We start from the raw sequence: 27,313 nt of genomic DNA, 5'->3' as shown, positions 1-27,313 counted from the left end.
AAGCATGGTATGTCAGAGCTGAGGGTAGCTGGCTAGTGTTAATCTAGTGAAGCATGGTGTGTCAGAGCTGAGGGTAGCTGGCTAGTGTTAATCTAGTGAAGCATGGTGTGTCAGAGCTGAGGGTAGCTGGCTAGTGTTAATCTAGTGAAGCATGGTATGTCAGAGCTGAGGGTAGCTGGCTAGTGTTAATCTAGTGAAGCATGGTATGTCAGAGCTGAGGGTAGCTGGCTAGTGTTAATCTAGTGAAGCATGGTATGTCAGAGCTGAGGGTAGCTGGCTAGTGTTAATCTAGTGAAGCATGGTATGTCAGAGCTGAGGGTAGCTGGCTAGTGTTAATCTAGTGAAGCATGGTATGTCAGAGCTGAGGGTAGCTGGCTAGTGTTAATCTAGTGAAGCATGGTGTGTCAGAGCTGAGGGTAGCTGGCTAGTGTTACTATGTGGAGTACAGCAGGTTTCTAGCAGGTAGTCAGTTATTGGGTCATAATATTAAGTACATAGACCAACACTGCCCTGGGTCATAGTATTGAGTATTAACCTCCTTGGATCCTAAACCTTTGTCAGCTTTACAAGACCTGGCCGCTCACCTTCATTCAAATGAATTACAACTTTAATTAGGAGGAATCCATGCACAGACTTAGTGTTAAAGAGATGTTCTGGGCCGTGAAAACAACTTTATTAAAGAGATGTTCTGGGCCGTGAAAACAACTTTATTAATGAGATGTTCTGGGCCGTGAAAACAACTTTATTAAAGAGATGTTCTGGGCCGTGAAAACAACTTTATTAATGAGATGTTCTGGGCCGTGAAAACAACTGGCAGACTTTTAAAGGCACAGCACCTTGGGGTGGAACTGAGTGAGCTGAAGGGTGTTTGAGTGATTATTAGACATCAATTATGGTCAGTTACTGTACAGTCTTATTTAACATCGACTGGTCATATTTTATAATGAGCTGATATGGAGAACATGACAGCAGAAGAGTCCAGTTTGCTCCCCTCACTGCAAGGCAGGAACACTGGTTCTGTACCGTGTTAATCCAACACCTGTACGCCAACACACAGCAGTGTTCTATATATTGGACCGTTGCTTTCATACTTTTCCCATTCTTAACGGAGCTCAAGCAATTTCTCCAACTGTCTTGTCAACACAGTCAAATGAATAGAGAACAGAGTTGGGAATTGTGGGGAGGGGCACGTTCAGGCTGAGCATCGCCCCGTTGATGGTGGTCTCAGAACAACGTAGCAATGGGACGCTGAACTATCGCGTCCTAGCGTCTGTGGATTATGATTTACGCTCCAACAAATAGGATGTGATTCAGCTGCTTGTGTTTTCTAGGAAGTGACAAGAGCTGCTTGTGTTCTCTAGGAAGTCACACAGCCAAAGGAGGAGAGGTCAAGAGGAAAGGAATTCACAGCAATAACAGCCTGGACTGTCAAACGGACAGATTCACTTGAAGACATGGGTAAATAACTAAACACATTATTAAGATACAATGCATGTTGAAACTGGAGATGGGAAGGATAGAGGAGAGCCAAACCAGAGACTGGACAGAGGAGAGCCAAACCAGAGACTGGACAGAGGAGAGCCAAACCAGAGACTGGACAGAGGAGAGCCAAACCAGAGACTGGACAGAGGAGAGCCAAACCAGAGACTGGACAGAGGAGAGCCAAACCAGAGACTGGACAGAGGAGAGCCAAACCAGAGACTGGATAGAGGAGAGCCAAACCAGAGACTGGATAGAGGAGAGCCAAACCAGAGACTGGACAGAGGAGAGCCAAACCAGAGACTGGACAGAGGAGAGCCAAACCAGAGACTGGACAGAGGAGAGCCAAACCAGAGACTGGACAGAGGAGAGCCAAACCAGAGACTGGACAGAGGAGAGCCAAACCAGAGACTGGATAGAGGAGAGCCAAACCAGAGACTGGACAGAGGAGAGCCAAACCAGAGACTGGACAGAGGAGAGCCAAACCAGAGACTGGACAGAGGAGAGCCAAACCAGAGACTGGACAGAGGAGAGCCAAACCAGAGACTGGACAGAGGAGAGCCAAACCAGAGACTGGACAGAGGAGAGCCAAACCAGAGACTGGACAGAGGAGAGCCAAACCAGAGACTGGATAGAGGAGAGCCAAACCAGAGACTGGACAGAGGAGAGCCAAACCAGAGACTGGACAGAGGAGAGCCAAAAACAGAGACTGGACAGAGGAGGGCCAAACCAGAGACTGGACAGAGGAGAGCCAAACCAGAGACTGGACAGAGGAGAGCCAAACCAGAGACTGGACAGAGGAGAGCCAAACCAGAGACTGGACAGAGGAGAGCCAAACCAGAGACTGGATAGAGGAGAGCCAAACCAGAGACTGGATAGAGGAGAGCCAAACCAGAGACTGGACAGAGGAGAGCCAAACCAGAGACTGGACAGAGGAGAGCCAAACCAGAGACTGGACAGAGGAGGGCCAAACCAGAGACTGGACAGAGGAGAGCCAAACCAGAGACTGGACAGAGGAGAGCCAAACCAGAGACTGGACAGAGGAGAGCCAAACCAGAGACTGGACAGAGGAGAGCCAAACCAGAGACTGGACAGAGGAGAGCCAAACCAGAGACTGGATAGAGGAGAGCCAAACCAGAGACTGGATAGATGAGAGCCAAACCAGAGACTGGACAGAGGAGAGCCAAACCAGAGACTGGACAGAGGAGAGCCAAACCAGAGACTGGACAGAGGAGAGCCAAACCAGAGACTGGACAGAGGAGGGCCAAACCAGAGACTGGACAGAGGAGAGCCAAACCAGAGACTGGACAGAGGAGAGCCAAACCTGAGACTGGATAGATGAGAGCCAAACCAGAGACTGGACAGAGGAGAGCCAAACCAGAGACTGGACGTCTTATCAGATGAAAGCGTGGGTGACACACATGCGCATGCATGCGCGAGCACACACACACACACACACACACACACACACACACACACACACACAATGCACACCAGCTTCTCCTTAAGCAAACATCCACGGTACAGGGTCCAACTACCTGCCCATCACCACGGTACAGGGTACTGTCCAACTACCTGCCCATCACCACAGTACAGGGTACTGTCTAACTACCTGCCCATCACCACAGTACAGGGCGTAACTACCTGCCCATCACCACAGTACAGGGCGTAACTACCTGCCCATCACCACAGTACAGGGCGTAACTACCTGCCCATCACCACAGTACAGGGCGTAACTACCTGCCCATCACCACGGTACAGGGCGTAACTACCTGCCCATCACCACAGTACAGGGCGTAACTACCTGCCCATCACCACAGTACAGGGCGTAACTACCTGCCCATCACCACAGTACAGGGCGTAACTACCTGCCCATCACCACAGTACAGGGCGTAACTACCTGCCCATCACCACAGTACAGGGCGTAACTACCTGCCCATCACCACAGTACAGGGCGTAACTACCTGCCCATCACCACAGTACAGGGCGTAACTACCTGCCCATCACCACAGTACAGGGCGTAACTACCTGCCCATCACCACAGTACAGGGCGTAACTACCTGCCCATCACCACAGTACAGGGCGTAACTACCTGCCCATCACCACAGTACAGGGCGTAACTACCTGCCCATCACCACGGTACAGGGCGTAACTACCTGCCCATCACCACGGTACAGGGCGTAACTACCTGCCCATCACCACGGTACAGGGCGTAACTACCTGCCCATCACCACAGTACAGGGCGTAACTACCTGCCCATCACCACAGTACAGGGCGTAACTACCTGCCCATCACCACGGTACAGGGCGTAACTACCTGCCCATCACCACGGTACAGGGCGTAACTACCTGCCCATCACCACGGTACAGGGCGTAACTACCTGCCCATCACCACAGTACAGGGCGTAACTACCTGCCCATCACCACGGTACAGGGCGTAACTACCTGCCCATCACCACAGTACAGGGCGTAACTACCTGCCCATCACCACGGTACAGGGCGTAACTACCTGCCCATCACCACGGTACAGGGCGTAACTACCTGCCCATCACCACAGTACAGGGCGTAACTACCTGACCATCACCACAGTACAGGGTACTGTCTAACTACCTGCCCATCACCACAGTACAGGGCGTAACTACCTGCCCATCACCACAGTACAGGGCGTAACTACCTGCCCATCACCACGGTACAGGGCGTAACTACCTGCCCATCACCACAGTACAGGGCGTAACTACCTGCCCATCACCACGGTACAGGGCGTAACTACCTGCCCATCACCACGGTACAGGGCGTAACTACCTGCCCATCACCACAGTACAGGGCGTAACTACCTGCCCATCACCACAGTACAGGGTACTGTCTAACTACCTGCCAATCACCACAGTACAGGGCGTAACTACCTGCCCATCACCACGGTACAGGGCGTAACTACCTGCCCATCACCACAGTACAGGGCGTAACTACCTGCCCATCACCACAGTACAGGGCGTAACTACCTGCCCATCACCACAGTACAGGGCGTAACTACCTGCCCATCACCACAGTACAGGGCGTAACTACCTGCCCATCACCACAGTACAGGGCGTAACTACCTGCCCATCACCACGGTACAGGGCGTATGATGCATGTCTAACTACCTGCCCATCACCACAGTACAGGGCGTAACTACCTGCCCATCACCACGGTACAGGGCGTAACTACCTGCCCATCACCACGGTACAGGGTACTGTCTAACTACCTGCCCATCACCACAGTACAGGGCGTAACTACCTGCCCATCACCACAGTACAGGGCGTAACTACCTGCCCATCACCACAGTACAGGGCGTAACTACCTGCCCATCACCACAGTACAGGGCGTAACTACCTGCCCATCACCACAGTACAGGGCGTAACTACCTGCCCATCACCACGGTACAGGGCGTATGATGCATGTCTAACTACCTGCCCATCACCACAGTACAGGGCGTAACTACCTGCCCATCACCACGGTACAGGGCGTAACTACCTGCCCATCACCACGGTACAGGGCGTAACTACCTGCCCATCACCACGGTACAGGGTACAGGGCGTATGATGCATGTCCAACTACCTGCCCATCACCACGGTACAGGGCGTATGATGCATGTCTAACTACCTGCCCATCACCACAGTACAGGGCGTAACTACCTGCCCATCACCACGGTACAGGGCGTAACTACCTGCCCATCACCACGGTACAGGGCGTAACTACCTGCCCATCACCACGGTACAGGGCGTAACTACCTGCCCATCACCACGGTACAGGGCGTAACTACCTGCCCATCACCACGGTACAGGGTACAGGGCGTATGATGCATGTCCAACTACCTGCCCATCACCACGGTACAGGGCGTATGATGCATGTCTAACTACCTGCCCATCACCACAGTACAGGGCGTAACTACCTGCCCATCACCACGGTACAGGGCGTAACTACCTGCCCATCACCACGGTACAGGGCGTAACTACCTGCCCATCACCACGGTACAGGGCGTAACTACCTGCCCATCACCACGGTACAGGGTACAGGGCGTATGATGCATGTCCAACTACCTGCCCATCACCACGGTACAGGGCGTATGATGCATGTCTAACTACCTGCCCATCACCACAGTACAGGGCGTAACTACCTGCCCATCACCACGGTACAGGGCGTAACTACCTGCCCATCACCACGGTACAGGGCGTAACTACCTGCCCATCACCACGGTACAGGGTACAGGGCGTATGATGCATGTCCAACTACCTGCCCATCACCACGGTACAGGGCGTATGATGCATGTCTAACTACCTGCCCATCACCACAGTACAGGGCGTAACTACCTACCCATCACCACGGTACAGGGCGTAACTACCTGCCCATCACCACGGTACAGGGCGTAACTACCTGCCCATCACCACGGTACAGGGTACAGGGCGTATGATGCATGTCCAACTACCTGCCCATCACCACGGTACAGGGCGTATGATGCATGTCTAACTACCTGCCCATCACCACAGTACAGGGCGTAACTACCTGCCCATCACCACGGTACAGGGCGTAACTACCTGCCCATCACCACGGTACAGGGCGTAACTACCTGCCCATCACCACGGTACAGGGCGTAACTACCTGCCCATCACCACGGTACAGGGTACAGGGCGTATGATGCATGTCCAACTACCTGCCCATCACCACGGTACAGGGCGTATGATGCATGTCTAACTACCTGCCCATCACCACAGTACAGGGAGTAACTACCTGCCCATCACCACGGTACAGGGCGTAACTACCTGCCCATCACCACGGTACAGGGCGTAACTACCTGCCCATCACCACGGTACAGGGTACAGGGCGTATGATGCATGTCCAACTACCTGCCCATCACCACGGTACAGGGCGTATGATGCATGTCTAACTACCTGCCCATCACCACAGTACAGGGCGTAACTACCTGCCCATCACCACGGTACAGGGCGTAACTACCTGCCCATCACCACGGTACAGGGCGTAACTACCTGCCCATCACCACGGTACAGGGCGTAACTACCTGCCCATCACCACGGTACAGGGCGTAACTACCTGCCCATCACCACGGTACAGGGTACAGGGCGTATGATGCATGTCCAACTACCTGCCCATCACCACGGTACAGGGCGTATGATGCATGTCCAACTACCTGCCCATCACCACGGTACAGGGCGTATGATGCATGTCTAACTACCTGCCCATCACCACGGTACAGGGCGTAACTACCTGCCCATCACCACGGTACAGGGCGTAACTACCTGCCCATCACCACGGTACAGGGCGTAACTACCTGCCCATCACCACGGTACAGGGCGTAACTACCTGCCCATCACCACGGTACAGGGTACAGGGCGTATGATGCATGTCCAACTACCTGCCCATCACCACGGTACAGGGCGTAACTACCTGCCCATCACCACGGTACAGGGCGTAACTACCTGCCCATCACCACGGTACAGGGCGTAACTACCTGCCCATCACCACGGTACAGGGCGTAACTACCTGCCCATCACCACGGTACAGGGTACAGGGCGTATGATGCTTTGTTGCGGTACCCTGTACCGCAACAAAGCCTCCTTCACTCAAGCCGCCAAGCTTACCCTAGTAAAACTGACTATCCTACCGATCCTCGACTTCGGCGATGTCATCTACAAAATGGCTTCCAACACTCTACTCAGCAAACTGGATGCAGTCTATCACAGTGCCATCCGTTTTGTCACTAAAGCACCTTATACTACCCACCACTGCGACTTGTATGCTCTAGTCGGCTGGCCCTCGCTACATATTCGTCGCCAGACCCACTGGCTCCAGGTCATCTACAAGTCTATGCTAGGTAAAGCTCCGCCTTATCTCAGCTCACTGGTCACGATGGCAACACCCATCCGTAGCACGCGCTCCAGCAGGTGTATCTCACTGATCATCCCTAAAGCCAACACCTCATTTGGCCGCCTTTCGTTCCAGTACTCTGCTGCCTGTGACTGGAACGAATTGCAAAAATCGCTGAAGTTGGAGACTTTTATCTCCCTCACCAACTTCAAACATCAGCTATCTGAGCAGCTAACCGATCGCTGCAGCTGTACATAGTCTATTGGTAAATAGCCCACCCTTTTCACCTACCTCATCCCCATACTGTTTTTATTTATTTACTTTTCTGCTCTTTTGCACACCAATATCTCTACCTGTACATGACCATCTGATCTTTTATCACTCCAGTGTTAATCTGCAAAATTGTAATTATTTGCCTACCTCCTCATGCCTTTTGCACACATTGTATATAGACCCCCCCTTCGTTTTCTACTGTGTTATTGACTTGTTAATTGTTTACTCCATGTGTAACTCTTTGTTGTATGCTCACACTGCTATGCTTTATCTTGGCCAGGTCGCAGTTGCAAATGAGAACTTGTTCTCAACTAGCCTACCTGGTTAAATAAAGGTGAAATAAAAAAAATAAAAAATAAAAAATGCATGTCCAACTACCTGCCCATCACCACGGTACAGGGTACAGGGCGTATGATGCATGTCCAACTACCTGCCCATCACCACGGTACAGGGCGTAACTACCTGCCCATCACCACGGTACAGGGCGTAACTACCTGCCCATCACCACGGTACAGGGCGTAACTACCTGCCCATCACCACGGTACAGGGTACAGGGCGTATGATGCATGTCCAACTACCTGCCCATCACCACGGTACAGGGCGTATGATGCATGTCCAACTACCTGCCCATCACCACGGTACAGGGCGTATGATGCATGTCTAACTACCTGCCCATCACCACGGTACAGGGCGTAACTACCTGCCCATCACCACGGTACAGGGCGTAACTACCTGCCCATCACCACGGTACAGGGCGTAACTACCTGCCCATCACCACGGTACAGGGCGTAACTACCTGCGCATCACCACGGTACAGGGTACAGGGCGTATGATGCATGTCCAACTACCTGCCCATCACCACGGTACAGGGCGTATGATGCATGTCCAACTACCTGCCCATCACCACGGTACAGGGCGTATGATGCATGTCTAACTACCTGCCCATCACCACGGTACAGGGCGTAACTACCTGCCCATCACCACGGTACAGGGCGTAACTACCTGCCCATCACCACGGTACAGGGCGTAACTACCTGCCCATCACCACGGTACAGGGCGTAACTACCTGCCCATCACCACGGTACAGGGTACAGGGCGTATGATGCATGTCCAACTACCTGCCCATCACCACGGTACAGGGCGTAACTACCTGCCCATCACCACGGTACAGGGCGTAACTACCTGCCCATCACCACGGTACAGGGCGTAACTACCTGCCCATCACCACGGTACAGGGCGTAACTACCTGCCCATCACCACGGTACAGGGTACAGGGCGTATGATGCATGTCCAACTACCTGCCCATCACCACGGTACAGGGTACAGGGCGTATGATGCATGTCCAACTACCTGCCCATCACCACGGTACAGGGCGTAACTACCTGCCCATCACCACGGTACAGGGCGTAACTACCTGCCCATCACCACGGTACAGGGCGTAACTACCTGCCCATCACCACGGTACAGGGCGTAACTACCTGCCCATCACCACGGTACAGGGTACAGGGCGTATGATGCATGTCCAACTACCTGCCCATCACCACGGTACAGGGCGTATGATGCATGTCCAACTACCTGCCCATCACCACGGTACAGGGCGTATGATGCATGTCTAACTACCTGCCCATCACCACGGTACAGGGCGTAACTACCTGCCCATCACCACGGTACAGGGCGTAACTACCTGCCCATCACCACGGTACAGGGCGTAACTACCTGCCCATCACCACGGTACAGGGCATAACTACCTGCCCATCACCACGGTACAGGGTACAGGGCGTATGATGCATGTCCAACTACCTGCCCATCACCACGGTACAGGGCGTATGATGCATGTCCAACTACCTGCCCATCACCACGGTACAGGGCGTATGATGCATGTCTAACTACCTGCCCATCACCACGGTACAGGGCGTAACTACCTGCCCATCACCACGGTACAGGGCGTAACTACCTGCCCATCACCACGGTACAGGGCGTAACTACCTGCCCATCACCACGGTACAGGGCGTAACTACCTGCCCATCACCACGGTACAGGGCGTAACTACCTGCCCATCACCACGGTACAGGGCGTAACTACCTGCCCATCACCACGGTACAGGGCGTATGATGCATGTCCAACTACCTGCCCATCACCACGGTACAGGGCGTATGATGCATGTCCAACTACCTGCCCATCACCACGGTACAGGGCGTATGATGCATGTCTAACTACCTGCCCATCACCACGGTACAGGGCGTATGATGCATGTCCAACTACCTGCCCATCACCACGGTACAGGGCGTATGATGCATGTCCAACTACCTGCCCATCACCACGGTACAGGGCGTAACTACCTGCCCATCACCACGGTACAGGGCATAACTACCTGCCCATCACCACGGTACAGGGCGTAACTACCTGCCCATCACCACGGTACAGGGCGTAACTACCTGCCCATCACCACGGTACAGGGCGTAACTACCTGCCCATCACCACGGTACAGGGCGTAACTACCTGCCCATCACCACGGTACAGGGCGTATGATGCATGTCCAACTACCTGCCCATCACCACGGTACAGGGCGTATGATGCATGTCCAACTACCTGCCCATCACCACGGTACAGGGCGTATGATGCATGTCTAACTACCTGCCCATCACCACGGTACAGGGCGTATGATGCATGTCCAACTACCTGCCCATCACCACGGTACAGGGCGTAACTACCTGCCCATCACCACGGTACAGGGCGTAACTACCTGCCCATCTCCACGGTACAGGGCGTATGATGCATGTCTAACTACCTGCCCATCACCACGGTACAGGGCGTATGATGCATGTCTAACTACCTGCCCATCACCACGGTACAGGGCGTATGATGCATGTCTAACTACCTGCCCATCACCACGGTACAGGGCGTATGATGCATGTCCAACTACCTGCCCATCACCACGGTACAGGGCGTATGATGCATGTCCAACTACCTGCCCATCACCACAGTACAGGGCGTAACTACCTGCCCATCACCACAGTACAGGGCGTAACTACCTGCCCATCACCACAGTACAGGGCGTAACTACCTGCCCATCACCACAGTACAGGGCGTAACTACCTGCCCATCACCACAGTACAGGGCGTAACTACCTGCCCATCACCACGGTACAGGGCGTATGATGCATGTCCAACTACCTGCCCATCACCACAGTACAGGGCGTAACTACCTGCCCATCACCACGGTACAGGGCGTATGATGCATGTCCAACTACCTGCCCATCACCACAGTACAGGGCGTAACTACCTGCCCATCACCACAGTACAGGGCGTAACTACCTGCCCATCACCACAGTACAGGGCGTAACTACCTGCCCATCACCACGGTACAGGGCGTATGATGCATGTCCAACTACCTGCCCATCACCACGGTACAGGGCGTATGATGCATGTCCAACTACCTGCCCATCACCACGGTACAGGGCGTAACTACCTGCCCATCACCACAGTACAGGGCGTAACTACCTGCCCATCACCACAGTACAGGGCGTAACTACCTGCCCATCACCACAGTACAGGGCGTAACTACCTGCCCATCACCACAGTACAGGGCGTAACTACCTGCCCATCACCACAGTACAGGGCGTAACTACCTGCCCATCACCACAGTACAGGGCGTAACTACCTGCCATCACCACAGTACAGGGCGTAACTACCTGCCCATCACCACAGTACAGGGCGTAACTACCTGCCCATCACCACAGTACAGGGCGTAACTACCTGCCCATCACCACAGTACAGGGCGTAACTACCTGCCCATCACCACAGTACAGGGCGTAACTACCTGCCCATCACCACAGTACAGGGCGTAACTACCTGCCCATCACCACAGTACAGGGCGTAACTACCTGCCCATCACCACAGTACAGGGCGTAACTACCTGCCCATCACCACAGTACAGGGCGTAACTACCTGCCCATCACCACAGTACAGGGCGTAACTACCTGCCCATCACCACAGTACAGGGCGTAACTACCTGCCCATCACCACAGTACAGGGCGTAACTACCTGCCCATCACCACAGTACAGGGCGTAACTACCTGCCCATCACCACAGTACAGGGCGTAACTACCTGCCCATCACCACAGTACAGGGCGTAACTACCTGCCCATCACCACAGTACAGGGCGTAACTACCTGCCCATCACCACAGTACAGGGCGTAACTACCTGCCCATCACCACAGTACAGGGCGTATGATGCATGTCCAACTACCTGCCCATCACCACGGTACAGGGCGTATGATGCATGTCTAACTACCTGCCCATCTCCACGGTACAGGGCAGATGATGCATGTCTAACTACCTGCCCATCACCACGTTACAGGGCAGATGATGCATGTCTAACTACCTGCCCATCACCACGTTACAGGGCAGATGATGCATGTCTAACTACCTGCCCATCATCACGGTACAGGGCCCCATGAGCTCAGAGCTCAAACGACCTTCTAAAGAATAATCTTGGTCACTTTTCCAAGCATTTATATCAGCTACTTACAGTGCCAAATCAGACATGAGCTACAGCTATGATAAATGATACAAGCCATTTCTCTTTCAGAGAGATACAACCTGCAGTTCATTTTCCATGAAGACAACAAACAAAGTTTTGCAGACAGACGAAATGAGGTTGAGGTTGATACGTATCTGTTCATGCTTGGTTATGTCCCAAATGGAACACTTTGCCATATATAGTGCACTACATTTGACCAAGGGCAGTGCACTAAATAGGAAATAGGGGGCCATTTGGAATGCACACCTCTTTTCATTCTGATATTCCAGACTTGTACCATAGTGATGTCATCCTGAACCATGTTGGTTATAGCAGCAGTAACACAGAACCTTCACTTCCACACCACAGTCATCTGGACTATACAACACTACAAATGAAAAGCTACCTGTTCAGCGTGATAGAAACATGATAGAAACATGATAGAAACATGATAGAAACATGATAGAAACATGAAGATTGTTATCATTACATTAGTGATCAAGTCAATATCTAAATCACTTGTTTGGATCTAATTGTATTTAACCTTTATTTATCCATGAAGTCCTGTTGGTTAAAGACCTCTTTACAAGGGAGATCTTGTTTACCAGCCACTGTTCAGTGGTACCAATGTCCATTAATAATCACCCCACCAAGACCACCAGGGTGACGTAGTGTGTAGTAGTGTATAGTAGTATATAGTAGTGTGTAGTAGTATATAGTCGTGTGTAGCAGTGTGAATCAGTGTGTAGTAGTATCAAATCAAATTGTATTTGTCACATACACATGGTTAGCAGATGTTAATGCGAGTGTAGCGAAATGCTTGTGCTTCTAGTTCCGACAATGCAGTAATAACGAACAAGTAATCTAACTAACAATTCCAAAAAACTACTGTCTTATACACAGTGTAAGGGCATAAAGAATATGTACATAAGGATATATGAATGAGTGATGGTACAGACGAGCATAGGCAAGATACAGTAGATGGTATCGAGTACAGTATATACATATGAGATGAGTATGTAAACAAAGTGGCATAGTTAAAGTGGCTAGTGATACATGTATTACATAAGGATGCAGGCGATGATATAGAGTAGTATATAGTAGTATATAGTAGTGTGTAGTAGTGTATTGTAGTATATAGTAGTATATAGTAGTATATAGTAGTGTGTAGTAGTATATAGTAGTGTGTAGTAGTATATAGCAGTGTGTAGTAGTATATAGTAGTGTGTAGTAGTATATAGCAGTGTGTAGTAGTATATAGTAGTATATCGTAGTATATAGTAGTGTGTAGTAGTATATAGTAGTGTGTAGTAGTATATAGTAGTGTATAGTAGTGTGTAGTAGTGTATAGTAGTGTGTAGTAGTATATAGTAGTATATCGTAGTATATAGTAGTGTGTAGTAGTATATAGTAGCGTGTAGTAGTATATAGTAGTGTATAGTAGTGTGTAGTAGTGTATAGTAGTATATAGTAGTGTGTAGCAGTGTGTAGCAGTGTGAATCAGTGTGTAGTAGTGTATTGTAGTATATAGTAGTATATCGTAGTGTGTAGTAGTGTGTAGCAATGTGTAGTAGCATATAGCAGTGTGTAGTAGTATACACTAGTGTGTTGTAGTATATAGTAGTATATAGTAGTGTGTTGTAGGCAATAGTAGTATATAGTAGTGTGTAGTAGTATATAGTAGTGTGTAGTAGTATATAGTAGTGTGTAGTAGTATATAGTAGTGTGTAGTAGTATATAGCAGTGTGTAGTAGTATATAGTAGTATATCGTAGTATATAGTAGTGTATAGTAGTATATAGTAGTGTGTAGTAGTATATAGTAGTGTATAGTAGTGTGTAGTAGTGTATAGTAGTGTATAGTAGTGTGTAGCAGTGTGTAGCAGTGTGAATCAGTGTGTAGTAGTGTATTGTAGTATATCGTAGTGTGTAGTAGTGTGTAGCAATGTGTAGTAGCATATAGCAGTGTGTAGTAGTATACACTAGTGTGTTGTAGTATATAGTAGTATATAGTAGTGTGTTGTAGGCAATAGTAGTATATAGTAGTGTGTAGTAGTATATAGTAGTGTGTAGTAGTATATAGTAGTGTGTTGTAGTATATAGTAGTGTGTTGTAGTATATAGTAGTGTGTAGTAGTATATAGTAGTGTATTGTAGTATATAGTAGTGTGTTGTAGTATATAGCAGTGTTTGTAGTGGTATATAGTAGTGTATTGTAGTAGTATATAGTATTGTATTGTTGTATATGGTAGTGTATTGTAGTATATAGTAGTGTGTAGTAGTATATAGTAGTGTGTAGTAGTGTGTAGTAGTATATAGTAGTGTGTAGTAGTATATAGTAGTGTATTGTAGTATATAGTAGTGTGTAGTAGTATATATTAGTGTGTTGTAGGCCATAGTAGTGTGTAGTGGTATATAGTAGTGTATTGTAGTATATAGTAGTGTACTGTCGTATATAGTAGTGTGTTGTAGTATATATTAGTGTGTAGTAGTATATAGTAGTGTGTAGTAGTGTGTAGTAGTATATAGTAGTGTGTAGTAGTATATAGTAGTGTATTGTAGTATATAGTAGTGTGTAGTAGTATATATTAGTGTGTTGTAGGCCATAGTAGTGTGTAGTGGTATATAGTAGTGTATTGTAGTATATAGTAGTGTGTAGTAGTATATAGTAGTGTGTAGTAGTAAATAGTTGTGTATTGTAGTATATAGTAGTGAGTAGTAGTATATAGCAGTGTGTAGTAGTATACACTAGTGTGTTGTAGTATATAGTAGTATATAGTAGTGTGTTGTAGGCAATAGTAGTAAATAGTAGTGTGTAGCAGCGTGTAGTAGTGTGTAGTAGTATATAGTAGTGTATTGTAGTATACAGTAGTGTGTAGTAGTATATAGTAGTGTATTGTAGTATATAGTAGTGTATTGTAGTATATAGCAGTGTTTGTAGTAGTATATAGTAGTGTATTGCAGTAGTATATAGTAGTGTATTGTTGTATATGGTAGTGTATTGTAGTATATAGTAGTGTGTAGTAGTATATATTAGTGTGTTGTAGGCCATAGTAGTGTGTAGTGGTATATAGTAGTGTATTGTAGTATGTAGTAGTATATAGTAGTGTGTAGTAGTATATAGTAGTGTGTAGTAATATATAGTAGTGTGTTGTAATATATAGTAGTGTGTAGTAGTAAATAGTTGTGTATTGTAGTATATAGTAGTGAGTAGTAGTATATAGCAGTGTGTAGTAGTATATAGTTGTGTGTAGCAGTGTGTAGTAGTATATAGTAGTGTGTAGTAGTATATAGTAGTGTATTGTAGTATATAGTAGTGTGTAGTAGTATATAGTAGTGTATAGTAGTGTGTAGCAGTATATAGTAGTGTGTAGTAGTGTGTAGCAGTGTGTTGTAGTGTGTAGCAGTGTGTAGTAGTATATAGTAGTATATAGTAGTGTGTAGTAGTATATAGTCGTGTGGAGCAGTGTGAATCAGTGTGTAGTAGTATATAGTAGTGTGTAGTAGTGTATTGTAGTATATAGGAGTATATAGTAGCATATAGTAGTGTGTAGTAGTGTATTGTAGTATATAGGAGTATATAGTAGCATATAGTAGTGTGTAGCAGTGTGAATCAGTGTGTAGTAGTATATAGTGGCTAGTGATACATGTATTACATAAGGATGCAGGCGATGATATAGAGTAGTATATAGTAGTATATAGTAGTGTGTAGTAGTGTATTGTAGTATATAGTAGTATATAGTAGTATATAGTAGTGTGTAGTAGTATATAGTAGTGTGTAGTAGTATATAGCAGTGTGTAGTAGTATATAGTAGTGTGTAGTAGTATATAGCAGTGTGTAGTAGTATATAGTAGTATATCGTAGTATATAGTAGTGTGTAGTAGTATATAGTAGTGTGTAGTAGTATATAGTAGTGTATAGTAGTGTGTAGTAGTGTATAGTAGTGTGTAGTAGTATATAGTAGTATATCGTAGTATATAGTAGTGTGTAGTAGTATATAGTAGCGTGTAGTAGTATATAGTAGTGTATAGTAGTGTGTAGTAGTGTATAGTAGTATATAGTAGTGTGTAGCAGTGTGTAGCAGTGTGAATCAGTGTGTAGTAGTGTATTGTAGTATATAGTAGTATATCGTAGTGTGTAGTAGTGTGTAGCAATGTGTAGTAGCATATAGCAGTGTGTAGTAGTATACACTAGTGTGTTGTAGTATATAGTAGTATATAGTAGTGTGTTGTAGGCAATAGTAGTATATAGTAGTGTGTAGTAGTATATAGTAGTGTGTAGTAGTATATAGTAGTGTGTAGTAGTATATAGTAGTGTGTAGTAGTATATAGCAGTGTGTAGTAGTATATAGTAGTATATCGTAGTATATAGTAGTGTATAGTAGTATATAGTAGTGTGTAGTAGTATATAGTAGTGTATAGTAGTGTGTAGTAGTGTATAGTAGTGTATAGTAGTGTGTAGCAGTGTGTAGCAGTGTGAATCAGTGTGTAGTAGTGTATTGTAGTATATCGTAGTGTGTAGTAGTGTGTAGCAATGTGTAGTAGCATATAGCAGTGTGTAGTAGTATACACTAGTGTGTTGTAGTATATAGTAGTATATAGTAGTGTGTTGTAGGCAATAGTAGTATATAGTAGTGTGTAGTAGTATATAGTAGTGTGTAGTAGTATATAGTAGTGTGTTGTAGTATATAGTAGTGTGTTGTAGTATATAGTAGTGTGTAGTAGTATATAGTAGTGTATTGTAGTATATAGTAGTGTGTTGTAGTATATAGCAGTGTTTGTAGTGGTATATAGTAGTGTATTGTAGTAGTATATAGTATTGTATTGTTGTATATGGTAGTGTATTGTAGTATATAGTAGTGTGTAGTAGTGTGTAGTAGTATATAGTAGTGTGTAGTAGTATATAGTAGTGTATTGTAGTATATAGTAGTGTGTAGTAGTATATATTAGTGTGTTGTAGGCCATAGTAGTGTGTAGTGGTATATAGTAGTGTATTGTAGTATATAGTAGTGTACTGTCGTATATAGTAGTGTGTTGTAGTATATATTAGTGTGTAGTAGTATATAGTAGTGTGTAGTAGTGTGTAGTAGTATATAGTAGTGTGTAGTAGTATATAGTAGTGTATTGTAGTATATAGTAGTGTGTAGTAGTATATATTAGTGTGTTGTAGGCCATAGTAGTGTGTAGTGGTATATAGTAGTGTATTGTAGTATATAGTAGTGTGTAGTAGTATATAGTAGTGTGTAGTAGTAAATAGTTGTGTATTGTAGTATATAGTAGTGAGTAGTAGTATATAGCAGTGTGTAGTAGTATACACTAGTGTGTTGTAGTATATAGTAGTATATAGTAGTGTGTTGTAGGCAATAGTAGTAAATAGTAGTGTGTAGCAGCGTGTAGTAGTGTGTAGTAGTATATAGTAGTGTATTGTAGTATACAGTAGTGTGTAGTAGTATATAGTAGTGTATTGTAGTATATAGTAGTGTATTGTAGTATATAGCAGTGTTTGTAGTAGTATATAGTAGTGTATTGCAGTAGTATATAGTAGTGTATTGTTGTATATGGTAGTGTATTGTAGTATATAGTAGTGTGTAGTAGTATATATTAGTGTGTTGTAGGCCATAGTAGTGTGTAGTGGTATATAGTAGTGTATTGTAGTATGTAGTAGTATATAGTAGTGTGTAGTAGTATATAGTAGTGTGTAGTAATATATAGTAGTGTGTTGTAATATATAGTAGTGTGTAGTAGTAAATAGTTGTGTATTGTAGTATATAGTAGTGAGTAGTAGTATATAGCAGTGTGTAGTAGTATATAGTTGTGTGTAGCAGTGTGTAGTAGTATATAGTAGTGTGTAGTAGTATATAGTAGTGTATTGTAGTATATAGTAGTGTGTAGTAGTATATAGTAGTATATAGTAGTGTGTAGCAGTATATAGTAGTGTGTAGTAGTGTGTAGCAGTGTGTTGTAGTGTGTAGCAGTGTGTAGTAGTATATAGTAGTATATAGTAGTGTGTAGTAGTATATAGTCGTGTGGAGCAGTGTGAATCAGTGTGTAGTAGTATATAGTAGTGTGTAGTAGTGTATTGTAGTATATAGGAGTATATAGTAGCATATAGTAGTGTGTAGTAGTGTATTGTAGTATATAGGAGTATATAGTAGCATATAGTAGTGTGTAGCAGTGTGAATCAGTGTGTAGTAGTATATAGTAGTATTTCGTAGTGTGTAGCAGTGTGTAGCAGTGTGTAGCAATGTGTAGTAGTATATAGCAGTGTGTAGTAGTATACAGTAGTGTGTGGTAGTATATAGTAGTGTGTAGTAATATATAGTAGTGTGTTGTAATATATAGTAGTGTGTAGTAGGATATAGTAGTATATAGTAGTGTGTAGTAGTATATAGTAGTGTGTAGTAGTATATAGTAGTGTGTAGTAGTGTGTAGTAGTATATATTAGTATATAGTAATGTGTAGTAGTGTGTAGTAGTATATAGTAGTGTGTAGTAGTGTGTAGTAGTGTGTAGTAGTATATAGTAGTATGTAGTAGTGTGTAGTAGTATATAGTAGTGTGTAGTAGTATATAGTAGTATATATTAGTATATAGTAATGTGTAGTAGTGTGTAGTAGTATATAGTAGTGTGTAGTAGTGTGTAGTAGTATATAGTAGTATATAGTAGTGTGTAGTAGTGTGTAGTAGTGTGTAGTAGTATATAGTAGTGTGTAGTAGTGTGTAGTAGTATATAGTAGTGTGTAGTAGTGTGTAGAAGTATATAGTAGTATATAGTAGTGTGTTGTAGTGTGTAGTAGTGTGTAGTAGTATATAGTAGTGTGTAGTAGTGTGTAGTAGTATATAGTAGTATATATGAGTATATAGTAATGTGTAGTAGTGTGTAGTAGTATATAGTAGTGTGTAGTAGTGTGTAGTAGTGTGTAGTAGTATATAGTAGTATATATTAGTATATAGTAGTGTGTAGTAGTGTGTAGTAGTATATAGTAGTATATATTAGTATATAGTAGTGTGTAGTAGTGTGTAGTAGTATATAGTAGTATGTAGTAGTGTGTAGTAGTATATAGTAGTGTGTAGTAGTATATAGTAGTATATATTAGTATATAGTAATGTGTAGTAGTGTGTAGTAGTATATAGTAGTGTGTAGTAGTGTGTAGTAGTATATAGTAGTATATATTAGTATATAGTAGTGTGTAGTAGTGTGTAGTAGTATATAGTAGTGTGTAGTAGTGTGTAGTAGTATATAGTAGTGTGTAGTAGTGTGTAGAAGTATATAGTAGTATATAGTAGTGTGTTGTAGGCCATAGTAATGTGGCTGTATAGAGACATGCATTTGATCCTTGACCCAGGCCTGTCTCCTCTAACTGTGACTCACACAGAGAAGCAGTGAACTTGCTGCTAGACTCGTCCAGTCATTTCCTATTTAAAAGTGATATTGGCTTCCAGGGCATTAGTAGTATATAGTAGTGTATTGTAGTAGTATATGGTAGTGTATTGTAGTAGTATATAGTAGTGCATTGTAGTATATAGTAGTGTATTGTAGTAGTATATAGTAGTATATGGTAGTATATAGTAGTGTATTGTAGTATATAGTAGTGTATTGTAGTAGTATATAGTAGTGTATTGTAGTAGTATATAGTAGTGTATGGTAGTATATGGTAGTGTATTGGCTTCCAGGGTATACAGCTAACAACACAGCCAACAACACAGCTAACACTACAGCTAACACTACAGCTAACACTACAGCTAACAACACAGCCAACACTACAGCTAACACTACAGCTAACACTACAGCTAACACAGCCAACAACACAGCTAACACTACAGCTAACACTACAGCTAACACTACAGCTAACACTACAGCTAACACAGCCAACAACACAGCCAACAACACAGCCAAAACATTCACTTCACACGGGAGCTGAAAGACTGTAAACTAGCTGCACTTGGTTTGCTTTGACCTGGTTTCTATTGACATTTATTTGTATATAGATCCATAAAAATGATACAGATTCATGATTTCAACTGGTTGAGAAAAGCTGCCTGTATGTCTCGTCCCGACTCCCGACACATTCATTACTCTTTATTCTTCTGAAATGTAACCTTTATTTAACTAGGCAAGTCAGTTAAGAACAAATTCTTATTTACAAATGGGACAGTTGGAGATCGAATTTCAATATGGACTTAAAACAATGTTGGAAATGTCAGAGGGACAGACAGCAAGGTTTATACAAATGTCCACTGTTGAAAACCAAATGCTAGTTTAAAAGAAAGGGGAGATAATGTCAAAAAGCTTTTTACAGTTTTACAAGTTTATAAATTGTCTGGCTGGGCTGATGAGACAGTGGATGCGCAGTGAGATGGAACAGTTTTACAAGTTTATAAATTGTCTGGCTGGGCTGATGAGACAGTGGATGCGCAGTGAGATGGAACAGTTTTACAAGTTCATAAATTGTCTGGCTGGGCTGATGAGACAGTGGATGCGCAGTGAGATGGAACAGTTTTACAAGTTTATAAATTGTCTGGCTGGGCTGATGAGACAGTGGATGCGCAGTGAGATGGAACAAGCATTTAAACCTCATAGCTTTAGCCGGTGGTAACTTTTGGAACAGACAGACACTGGCTGGAAAGCGGTTTTATCCAATCAGCATCCAGGATTATTTTATTTTATTTAACCTTTATTTACTAGGCATTATACCCACTCGTATAAAATGCTAATATTTACTCTCTCATTACCCTTGGTTCTGTGTATATCAACCAGAGGTTACATAGTGTACTACTGTTGACCAGAGCCTATAAGGAATAGGGTACCATTTGCGACACAGTCTGTGAGTCAACAGTCATTAAACCTTTCAGACTCTGGTCCACTTACCCTCCTATCTCAGCACTGATGTTGGAAATGAGTCAGTCGGAATCTCTCTCTCTGCATCTCCCTCGACAGTACTGACTAGGGTCTGGTTAAAATTATGGACTCTTTTGGCACAGAAGAACACCTTCCCTGCCTACGTCACAACTCTATACGCTTGAATAAAATACTAAATAGTAGCTAGCAAGATGGAGATCAGAGGTTATTTTTAATGAGTGCATTTCACAAGTGGCTAGTTTGCAACAACTATCGTTACTGAAACCACTGCAAAGGTTTTGCCTTCAAAACTTGGTTTTGAATGGTGACGTTCCGACATGTCCGCCTCGTGATGTGTTGGGAGAATTGTCTGTCTGAGGAGGACCCACCCCGGAATAGTGAAGTAGAAAGTGATGCAGTTCCTCTGTGCCAAAAGAGTCCTTTATTGAAACCAGACCCCAGTCTCTGTCTCTCTGAGCATGGGCAGGCCTCACTTACCCCCCCTCTCTCTGCCTCTCTCTCTGCCTCTCTCGCTCTCCCTTTGCCCCTCTCTCTCTCCCTTTGCCCCTCTCTCTCTCTCTGCCTCTCTCCCATTGCCTCTCTCTCTCTGCCTCTTCCCCTTTGCCTCTCTCTCTCTCTCTCTGAGCTTCAAAGAACACATAAATTAGTGTGTACAGATCATGTGGAGTTAAGATTTGGCAGGAGATGAGACTCAACTATAAAGATAGAAAGTAGGGAGAGGTGAGGAGAGGAGAGGAGAGGTGAGGAGAGGAGAGGAGAGGAGAGGAGAGGAGAGGAGAGGAGAGGAGAGGAGAGGAGAGGAGAGGAGAGGAGAGGAGAGGAGAGGAGAGGAGAGGAGAGGAGAGGAGAGGAGAGGAGAGGAGAGGAGAGGAGAGGAGAGGAAAAGACAGGAGAGGAGAGGAGAGGATAGGAAAAGAGAGGAGAGTAGAAGAAGGGAGAGGAGAGTAGAAGAAGGGAGAGGAGAGGAGAGTAGAAGAAGGGAGAGGAGAGGAGAGTAGAAGAAGGGAGAGGAGAGGAGAGTAGAAGAAGGGAGAGGAGAGGAGAGTAGAAGAAGGGAGAGGAGAGGAGAGTAGAAGAAGGGAGAGGAGAGTAGAAGAAGGGAGAGGAAGAGGCGAGAGCAGTATGGAAACAAAGCCATGGACTCCAACAATGCTAACCACCAGTTAGTTATAACTCCAGCCTGCCATTTCATGTCCAGTTCAGATACGATTCAAAGTCTCCATCTAGCTTCCTCACTTTCATGTTGGAACTGTGTTTCTCAGATAACTATGTTCTGAGTGTTTCCAGTCCTGTGTTAGTGTTCTGAAGGCCACTGGTTCCATGTCAGCATTCTGAATTCAAATGGTTGTGATGGAGAATGTACAGTGGAGCTTATTACCATGTTCAGTCCCAAATGGCACCCTATCCCCTGTATAGTGCACTACTTGTTACAATGGGCCATTTGGCACTATAGCGAATAGGGTGCCATTTGGGATGCAAACGTGTTAGTGTCAGCATTCCATTCAAACTCCTTTATTTAGAGTGAGGCCTCCTTTTCTGCAGACTGGAGTAATGACCGAGCCATCCTTCTCTTCAGCAGACTGGAGGAATGACCGAGCCATCCTTCTCTTCAGCAGACTGGAGGAATGACCGAGCCATCCTTCTCTTCAGCAGACTGGAGGAATGACCGAGCCATCCTCCTCTTCTGCAGACTGGAGGAATGACCGAGCCATCCTCCTCTTCTGTAGACTGGAGGAATGACCGAGCCATCCTCCTCTTCTGTAGACTGGAGATATGACCGAGCCATCCTCCTCTTCAGCAGACTGGAGGAATGACCGAGCCATCCTCCTCTTCTGCAGACTGGAGGAATGACCGAGCCATCCTCCTCTTCTGCAGACTGGAGATATGACCGAGCCATCCTCCTCTTCTGCAGACTGGAGATATGACCGAGCCATCCTCCTCTTCTGCAGACTGGAGGAATGACCGAGCCATCCTCCTCTTCTGCAGACTGGAGATATGACCGAGCCATCCTCCTCTTCTGCAGACTGGAGGAATGACCGAGCCATCCTCCTCTTTACAGTATATAATTTTGTTTTCTATTTTACTCACAGAGGGTTCAAACACTATATACATTTTTTCCACAGTGATATTAGACTTCATACCAGCTAGTGTATTTTGACAGCATCTACAATTACGATCCACACAGCGAAGGTATGCATAGTAACACTCACCACACATGTTTCTATACTTTTTCTACTTAGTAGCTTAGCAAACAAGAACCAAATACCTACAGTCGGCCTACAGCATGTTCTATGCTGGCTACTAATATAGGAAGACGATCCAAATCTCAGCTATTTCAAATAGACAGACAAACACAATCTAAGCATATTTGATATACGGTTGATTTGATGTTGACTTTTGGTCTAGTTTTTCTGAATGCCTGTATAGAGACCAGGCAATAACGCAACTCTATCATGGCACAACTCTATCATGACAGAACTCCAACGTAATACAACTCTATCATGACACAACTCTATCATGGCACAACTCTATCATGGCACAACTCTATCATGACACAACTCTATCATGACACAACTCTATCATGACACAACTCTATCATGACAGAACTCTATCATGACAGAACTCCAACGTAATACAACTCTATCATGACACAAATCCAACATGACACAACTCCAACATGACACAACTCCAACATGATACCCAGGATGGGGGTACAACGGTACAATCCCAAGTAGGACCGCGAAGGTTACGCACACAGGCACTGAGGTTGTCTCTTCCCCTTTCTGTGTGTGTGTGTGTTTGTTGTGTATCAACATGATATCAAGAGACAACGTTTGGATGAAGTTATGACTGAACAAAGGAAATGAAAAAGACTGAAGAACCATGGACAGAAACACCCAGCTCAGAGACACACAGCTCAGAGACACCCAGCTCAGAGACACAGCTCAGAGACACACAGCTCAGAGACACCCAGCTCAGAGACACCCAGCTCAGAGACACCCAGCTCAGAGACACCCAGCTCAGAGACACCCAGCTCAGAGACACCCAGCTCAGAGACACCCAGCTCAGAGACACCCAGCTCAAGAGACACACAGCTCAAGAGACACACAGCTCAGAGACACACAGCTCAAGAGACACACAGCTCAGAGACGCCCTGCTCAGAGACACCCTGTTCAGAGACACACAGCTCAGAGACACACAGCTCAGAGACACCCAGCTCAGAGACACCCAGCTCAGACACACAGCTCAGAGACACCCAGCTCAGACACACAGCTCAGAGACACACAGCTCAGAGACACACAGCTCAGAGACACCCAGCTCAGAGACACACAGCTCAGAGACACACAGCTCAGAGAGACACAGCTCAGAGAGACACAGCTCAGAGACACACAGCTCAGAGACACACAGCTCAGAGACACACAGCTCAGAGACACACAGCTCAGAGATACACAGCTCAGAGAGACACAGCTCAGAGACACACAGCTCAGAGACACACAGCTCAGAGACACACAGCTCAGAGACACACAGCTCAGAGACACAGCTCAGAGACACACAGCTCAGAGACACATGACTCAGACAACACTCTAACCATTAGGCTACCTGCTGGTTACTGGCCCAACACTCTAACCATTAGGCTACCTGCTGGTTACTGGCCCAACACTCTAACCATTAGGCTACCTGCTGGTTACTGGCCCAACACTCTAACCATTAGGCTACCTGCTGGTTACTGGCCCAACACTCTAACCATTAGGCTACCTGCTGGTTACTGGCCCAACACTAACCATTAGGCTACCTGCTGGTTACTGGCCCAACACTCTAACCATTAGGCTACCTGCCACTAATCCAAGTTTATAACTTTAAAAGGCTAATTGATCATTAGAAAACCCTTTTACAATTATGTTAGCACAGCTGAAAACTGTTGTTCTGATTAAAGAAGCAATAAAACTGGCCTTCTTTAGACTAGTTGAGTATCTGCAGCATCAGCATTTGTTGGTTCAATTACAGGCTCAAAATGGACAAAAACAAATAACTTTCTTCTGAAACTCTTCAGTCTATTCTTGTTCTGAGAAATGAAGGCTATTCCACGCAATACATTTCCAAGAAACTGAAGATCTCGTACAACGATGTGTACTACTCCCTTCACGGAACAGCACAAACTGCCTCCTACAACAGGACAATGACCCAAAGCACAGGTCCAAACTATGCAAGAACTATTTAAGGAAGAAGCAGTCAGCTGGTATTCTGTCTATAATGGAGTGGCCAACACAGTCACCGGATCTCAACCCTATTGAGCTGTTGTGGGAGCAGCTTGACAGTATGGTAAGTAAGAAGTGCCCATCAATCCAATCCAATTTGTGGGAGGTGCTTCAGGAAGCATGGGGTGAAATCTCTTCAGATGACCTCAACAAATTAACAACTAGAATGTCAAAGGTCTGAAAGGCTGTAATTGCTGCAAATGGACGATTCCTTTGATGAAAGCAAAGTTTGAAGGCCACAATTATTATTTCAATTAAAAATCATTATTTATAACCTTATCAATGTCTTGACTATATTTCCTATTCATTTTGCAACTCATGTCATGTATGTGTTCATGACCCCAAGCCTTTGCACGGTAATGTAGCTCAGAGAACCATGGTCAGCATTCGGACTACAGATCGACAGACTAAATACTGATCTATTCTCAAGTGTAAAACGTTGCACCACTTCTTTGGATGAAGCACATTTTTTTAAAACAGGCAACTTTTTTCAACATTTTATAAATACTTATAAGAATACATAGGCATTTCTTTATAGTATTGGTTAGTGTAAAATGTGTATCTAACATATACATTTTTAAATCGTTTAAATTGAATCTATAAACACTTTGGCCTTTGATGAAAGTTATTATAATGTTTTTAAATTATGATAAACAACAACAATGTATTTGGAATCTCTTTCTTTTTTTCTTTTTTGGTTTCAATCTTTCTTTGTAACTTTAGTTGAGTTTAAACGGATCAATACTAGCTGTTAGCTGTTTATTGGAGCCATTTGAACATTACTGAAACATCAATAATAGTGGATCGGCTGGAGTTTGAAACATGAGTTATTCTCGCAATCAATCAAATTAAATCTACAGACATATCTAACCATTTAACATAAGACATCTCCTGCAGTAGTTGTAATATAAAATACTGAAACTAGTATTGAGTCCTAGATAGGCTACAGAACGAAACCTTTTCCATGGTTACACTCAACGGAGTCATACCAATTCCTATTCTGTGTCTAAATTTATAACTTTCGCGAACATAGTTTTAAAAGTGAAAACAACTTACCTTCAATATCTTCAAAAGTTAAAAAGGCATTTTCGGGTGTTCGCGGTCCATGACTTCGACTATGTCGAGTTTTACTTTCCGAACTGCAGATAGTCGACTCCGGGACAAATTGAGCTGTGAAACGGTGCCAGCGGTGTTCCAGACAGGATCCCATTGGAGGAGCGGGGCGTCAGTAAGAAGGAGGCCGACACGGTGTTTCCTGCAGGGGGGTTTAGGGGGGCAGGTCCCGGTGCTGTGTCCGTGTGTAGGCATTGGAGGAGCGGAGCAGTCAGTAAGGAGGAGGCCGACACCGTGTTTCCTGCAGGGGGGATTACGGGGGCAGGTCACGGTGCTGTGTCCGTATGTGGGAATTGGAGGAGCGGGGCAGTCAACATTGGTTAGATGTTTTATAAATCCTTTGTCAACGATAGGTAGATCCTACAGTAAACGTGCTGTAAATATATAGGCCTAATAACAGTACATTATCGAACAGAATCGAATCGAAAAATGTTTTAACATAGTACTAATGCACACATTCTGGACCCATAGTGCCTTCAGAAAGTATTCAGACCCATTGATTTTTCCCCACATTTTGTTAGTTTACAACCTTCTTCTAAAATGGATGAAATCGTTTTTCCCCCCTCATCAATCTACACACAATACCCTATAATGACGAAGCAAAAACATATATATATTTTTTAATATTTGCTAATTTATAAAAAATACGAAACTGAAATATCACATAAGTATTCAGACCCTTTAATCAGGACTTTGTTGAAGCACCTTTGGCAGCGATTACAGCCTCAAGTCTTCTTGGGTATGATGCTACAAGCTTGGCACACCTGTATTTGGGGAGTTTCTCCCATTCTTCTCTGCAGATCCTCTCAAGCTCTGTCAGGTTGGATGGGGAGCGTCGCTGCACAGCTGTTTTCAGGTTTCTCCAGAGATGTTCGATTGGGTTCAAGTCCTGGCTCTGGCTAGACCACTCAAAGACATTCAGAGACTTGTCCCGAAGCCACTCCTGCATTGTCTTGAC

General features: G+C 45.1%; 1 protein-coding gene across 2 annotated transcripts in view; it reads right to left on the bottom strand.

The window, feature by feature from the left end:
• The window catches only part of il11ra (interleukin 11 receptor subunit alpha), a 123,015-nt gene extending 96,581 nt beyond the window's left edge, over positions 1 to 26,434 (bottom strand). For both annotated transcript variants that reach the window (XM_031826001.1, XM_031826003.1), the window contains exon 1: positions 26,299 to 26,434. The gene's annotated coding sequence lies outside the window, so the exon portion shown is untranslated. The remainder of the gene's footprint in view (positions 1 to 26,298) is intronic.
• Between the last annotated feature and the right edge of the window lie 879 nt (positions 26,435 to 27,313).

The sequence above is a fragment of the Oncorhynchus kisutch genome, linkage group LG6 (genome assembly GCF_002021735.2).
Source record: "Oncorhynchus kisutch isolate 150728-3 linkage group LG6, Okis_V2, whole genome shotgun sequence".
Lineage (NCBI taxonomy): Eukaryota > Metazoa > Chordata > Actinopteri > Salmoniformes > Salmonidae > Oncorhynchus > Oncorhynchus kisutch.
This window is presented reverse-complemented; position numbering and strand designations above follow the sequence as displayed.